This window comes from Canis lupus, chromosome 3 (assembly GCF_011100685.1).
Source record: "Canis lupus familiaris isolate Mischka breed German Shepherd chromosome 3, alternate assembly UU_Cfam_GSD_1.0, whole genome shotgun sequence".
NCBI classification, from domain to species: Eukaryota; Metazoa; Chordata; class Mammalia; order Carnivora; family Canidae; genus Canis; species Canis lupus.
Window position 1 is genome coordinate 75,882,140 of NC_049224.1, and position 6,406 is coordinate 75,888,545.

The following is a 6,406-nucleotide window of genomic DNA, read 5'->3' on the forward strand; positions in this document are numbered from 1 at the left end:
CCTCTTTTATGCTTTTACTATATATAGACATGAACTCATAAAAATATGTAGTACTATTTTGTATTTGTATACTTCATATAAATCAATTCATATTGTCTAAATCATATTTCAAAATTTGCTCTTTCAATTAATATTGTGTCCTGATTTAAAAAATTTTTTTACATATAAATCCAGTTAATTTATTTTAATTTACATCTGTTTTTCCATTGGCAGATTATATCATTTCCGTACTGAGATTGTTTCCAAGGAGTGATTTTCTAATAACATCTCAAAATCAATATGCTAATAATTGAATTTGTAATGTCTTCTGACCTTTTGCAATGGCTCCTATAATTGATTGCCTTGATGTAGCCAATGGCATTTATATCCCCAATTCTTTCAGCTCCAAAACTTTGGGATCATTATTTTCATTATTGATCAATTCATTGAACACTTGATTTTTTGTCAACTTCTATGTCTGTGCTAAAATGTCATCTCCAAAGAGAGAGATTTCTGAAGTAGCTTCCCCACCTGCTTGCTCAACTTACTATAGCAATGAACTCTTCCTTTCAGAACATTTATCACAATGTATAATAGTATTTATTTATATTCTAGCTTATTTATTGTTTTTTTTTTTTTTCAATCAATTGCAAGATCTGCAAAATTTGGGACCAGGTATAAGGTCCTTATATACAGTACGAGCATTAGAACATGTTAGGGCTCAGTAGTTATTATTTATTTATTATTTATTTATTTATTTATTTATTTATTTATTTATTTATTTTGTCAGTAGATCTTTAAATGAATGTATGCATGCATTGTACAGCCCAATGCATTGTAAATGCAACCAGTTACATTCTGAAGAGTTTTACTCTTCAAAACATCAATAATATCAATGTAAGCATGGACATTTACAAAGAAAAGAAACATTTTAAAGAAATGTTTTTAAAGCTTAGTACATTGCCCAGTTATATGTTTAAAATCAGAACCATTAGAAATGGTAAATATTTTATGCAGGCAATGTTCCTTTTATTTTTACCTTAGGAAAAATGACCCAAGATAAAGTCATCTTGTCAAATATGTGACCTATTAATTATAACAGTAGCTTAAAACTTTCCCATGAATAAATTGTTTCCTATTAATAGTGTGATTTAAAATATAAGTATAATTTCAAATGCATAAAATAGTGCAAAAATAATACAGATGTCTATGTACCCACCACTGAGATTAAACAGATGTTAACATTTTGCCATATGTGTATCAAATCTGTCTTTGAAAAGGAAAAATAATACAGATTCAATTAACTCCTCTTTGTTTCTTTTGCTCCCCACCAGTAACCAATATTTAAAAGTTGTGTAAATTTCCTATGATGTCATCATGCATATAAAAAACAGTATAATTGTTTTGTGTGTGCACCCTAGGGCTCTTATTTGAGAAACAAATACATAATTACAAAACAAAGTTAGATGCAAAAGTGAATATTTATGTAGAACAAGAAAAAAAAATCACGATATATTTAAAAATGTAAAGAGCTGGTAAATACTACAATCATTTCACAATCTACAAAATTAATAATATTTTAGAATAAATCACCTCATCTACCTCTGTAATATATGTTTCTCTACATTTGTGACCACATAGTCTTTGATTACCTCTTCCAAATAGACCACTTTTTAATAATTTTATAGAACAATTAGAAAATTGTTATCCTTCTGGCATGGATGAACTAAACTTATTTTTATTAATAGCTAGAGTGTATTAAGCTTACTACTTCACACATTGCTTCTTGTTATTGTGCTGATATTGGTTTTTGCTCAATGTACTCAAGGATTCAGGAGAAAGGGACTTTTGCTAGTGGAGGTCATTAGCTTTGCTGGAAGGCAGCGATTGCTGCTGAGGAAATGACTGACCTGTCTCCAGAAGGTAGTACATGCTCCTTCTTCACCATCTTATTTCCTACTTAATTTGTTAAAATAAATCAATATAAATATTTTACTAAGTATGTACATCAGTGATCATTTCTCCCATATTACTACCCTTCCATATCCTAAAACTGAAAATTTTATGTTTATCCATGAGTTAATAATCAGGAAAAAAAAATCCTCCCTGGAAAGAGGCCTATGCAAGTGAAAGGTGCCAAAACCTAAGGTTCATTTACTTCCATTTTAAATTTCCTTTTATCTGTCTGTAGTTTACATCCATGGGTTCATTTTGTATTTTTTAAAGTCTCTGTGGTTCACTCAACTTTAATTTTGAGATTATTCATGTTGGTGCATGTAGATATAATCCGTTTCACTTTACTGTCAAGTATGCCATTGTACTAATCAACACCATTCAATTTTTCTGTTCTTTTTCCAAGAGGAATTTAGAGTTTTTCCTATTTGCTTTTGGTATTATGATTAATGTTATAGAAACATTCTTCATCCTGTCTCCTTGAACAGGTGTGTCAGTAGCCTCCAGAGTAACCAATTAGAATAAAACTCAGGGTTATAGGATGTGCCTACCTTAAACAAAGTGCTAAACAGAATGGCTCTATGGTTTTATCTTCTACTAATAACAAGAGTCCCTGTTGCATTTCCATTAATACCTTTTGTTCCCATCCTCATTAATTTTGACAATCAGTTGGATGTGAGGGGGATTCTTACTGTTATTTTCATTTGTGTTTATCTTTCTACCAGTGATGTTGGACTTTTAATACTTATTATTCATTTTGATTTCCTCAATTGTGAATTGTTTGCTTGTATCCTTGGATTGTTTTTCTTGAGTTTGCATAATTTTTATTTTTGCATAATTTTTATTTTTATTTTTATAGATTTAAAGATGTTCATTGTATTTCCAATTGCTAATTCTTTATCTGTTATATGGGTTATGAGTATCTTCTTACAATCCATGACTTATCATCTTAGTTTGCTTTCTGATCTCTTTTGCTATGCAGAGGTTTTCAACTTAATGTAGCAAAATTTATGTTTTACCATTTGCTTCATGTATATGAGAATATTCTCTATCCTGCTACAACAATATAGTCTTTGTTTGTTTGTTTTTTTTGTTGTTGTTGTTGTTTTGTTTTTTTTCTAAAAGTTTTAGTTTCCTTATGCTGAATGCTTTGATGCTTTTGGAATTGACTTGGGGGTATTATAAAGTGGGAAATATTTCCCACATAATTAAAGCTTCATTTGGTTAATTTGCCCTCCTTTTGCCACTGATCTGTAAAGCCAATTAATATGTTTCATCAGAATTGGAATCCTGACTTCATGCTTCCTATGATCTTAAGTAAGTTGCTTACCTTCTGACATTTCTTAGTTTACACAATTACAAATAATGCACCACACAGAGACACTGTAAAATTTAAAAAGTTAACAAGTATGCAATTTTTTTTTTAATTTTTTTTTTATTTATTTATGAGAGAGAGAGAGAGAGAGGCAGAGACACAGGCAGAGGGAGAAGCAAGCTCCATGCACCGGGAGCCTGATGTGGGATTCGATCCCGGGTCTCCAGGATGGCGCCCTGGGCCAAAGGCAGGCGCCAAACCACTGCGCCACCCAGGGATCCCCAAGTATGCAATTTTTAAGAGAGTTCTTGCCATATATTAAACACCCATTAATAACACCTTAGTAAATCTCACCCTTCTTCCTTTCTCTGATGATGTTAGCTATCCTTTGATAACTAAAGGAGTAAAGATGGAGAACAAAATACTATCATTGTTATTAAAGATAAGTTAAAGAGAATATTTTAGAGGAGCAAGCTACTATGCTTCTTTATAACCTCAGAATTAGGCAGTTTTTCACTTTATTGTGGGCAAGACTGGAATAGGGCAGACTTTCACATGTTGGAAGGCCCCGGGTGGGTAAAAATTACCATATTTTTTGAAAGTTTTGCATAAGTAAAATTTTATTCATAAGTGGTATTGAGCTACTCATTTCTTGTACTTTCCTTGTTAAATTTTGATATCAAGATTATACTGTTTTTTGTTTTCATTTACTTTTCTTGGGAATAATTTGCATAAAACTGGGATCATTTGTATGTTAGAAGTAGACTAAAATTTCTTTATAAAATCACCTGGACCTAAATCTACCTACTCACCTACTCTGGGGCTTATTTGTATGTTATGAGTAGATTCTATTCTAGTCTTCATTTTCTTAAATGATTATAAGACTATTCACTTCTCCTACCTGTTCATCAGTGAAATTTTATAAATAATATTGTTCTAACAAATCTTCATTTTATGTAAGTTTCATATATGTAAGTTTTTCATTTTAATGTGCTAACCTCATTTATAGTATGATATGATATTTTCAAATCTCTAGTATATCAGTTAATTTCCTTACCTCATTCATAGTAGCATGGGGATGTTTTGTGTGTATGAGTGTGTATGCATTTTTGTATTTATATGTGTGCTTGTGTGGGTGCCTCTTTTTTTTCCTTAGGCAATCTCACCTATCTAACTTATAAATCTTTTCAAAGCATCAACTTTTGGATTTTTTTTAAAGATTTATTTATTTATTTATGATAAACAGAGAGAGAAGAGACAGAGAGAGACAGAGACACAGGAGGAGGGAGAAGCAGGCTCCATGCCGAAAGCCCGACGCGGGACTCGATCCCAGGACTCCAGGATTGCACCCTGGGCCAAAGGCAGGCACTAAACTGCTGGGCCGCCCAGAGATCCCCCAACTTTTGGATTTTATTGATATTTCCTCGTTTCCTTTTTTTCCTATTTTTTACTGATATTTATGTCCTGCTGCTATTTTCCTATATTCTTTTTATCTAGTTTCTTTTGTTGGATGCTTATTTCCTATTTATCAACATTTCTTCTTTCCTATAACAAGCATTCAAGAATAAATATCTCCCTCCTATATGGTTTTAGCTGCATCTCACCCAATTTAATATAGTTAAATTCCCATTATATTTTTTCCCCTATGAGTTTGTTAAAGTATCCAAATAAAAGGAGATTTTTACTTTTTATAATTTATTTTATATGATTATACAATATTTGTTTGATACTTTTTATAATTTTCAAGACTTTCTATATCCTAATGTATGCTTGTTTTGGAGAAAAATTCTATGACAACTTGAAATGGAAATTAACTTTCTGTCAGTTGCAGGATTTTATCTACCCAGATATGCATTCAAACCTATCATTTATATTTTAAAATTCATTCTTTCATATACAAGTATTGAGTCACTCCTCAGAGCCAGTCATTTTTTTCTAAGCATGAGAATGCAGTGGTGAACAAAATAAGAAAACTCTGTTTTGTGGAGTTTGTATTCTAGTAGGGGAGGAGAGGTAGTAGATGAATTAACGAATAAATATATATGATAAGTCAGATGGTAACAAAGGATGTGAAGGAGCTAAAACTGGGAGGATTGGGAGGAGAGGAATGTTAGTTATTATGGGATGGTCTTCTCTTCGGGTAGAAGCAGAACAGTTCGATGGCCTTGGGGAAGAGAGGAGTAAGCAAGATGGAAGTAGTAGAGCATGAGATTAGAGGGTTAGACATAGCCAGATGAAATTTAGACATCAAGTTGATGAAGAGGAACTGACAATGAGACTTTGAAGAAGTAGGCAACGGAAAAGAAGAAAAAGATTATTGGATTGTCAGCCAACCGTAGTTGGACCAGGAGTTAGGATATCCTAAGTTCTTTATCTGGCTCCTTTACTAATGTCTGGAAAAACTTGGAAGATTTATTTAATTCCTTTGGTTCTGAAAATTCTTGTTCAAGGGTCCTCCCAAGTCAAAATTACTATAGCAAATAAGAATGAATTATAGTAACTGTGGGGCAGATCATTAATTCACTATGGAGGGATCGATTTATGGACAATTTCTGGGTTTTTCTGCAGTTTTAAGAACTGGAGAAAGACAATGCTTGTCAGGTAGCACTGCAAAACAAAGCACAGGGATGCTTTCAATTTGACAACACCTGCAGTTAGGTAGAACAAGTGTTATATGGTTGTTTTTGTTGTTACTTGTTCAGAAACATTCTGAAGAAGTAAACACTTGGGGTTTCCTTAGGGGTTTTTGAGACTGACTGTATATTGTCACTACTGAATTCTCAGTGGCACATTTCTGCAGTAAAACTGGAAAATCTCAATCCAATAGAAGATACTAACTATGCAAATGGTTAAGAAGGTTACAGTTCCAATCTTGAGGTCAAACACTTGATTTGGCTACCCAAACTAATTAGGCTGTGTAGGAAATAACTATGAAGGAAAGCTGCATTTCTCTGGCATTTCAATTCAGAGTTAAGATATTGTTTAAATTCAGATTTGTGATAAAACCTATACTTTTATAATTGTTATTGTAACAAGGATTACAATAAAAAAAACAACAGTAACTTGTCCCACACTATCTATCTCTCTCTTGATTTCTGTTGTCACAGACAAATACTTTTAGTTTAAGCTTTATCTGGTCTTCTGAATAAACACAAACAA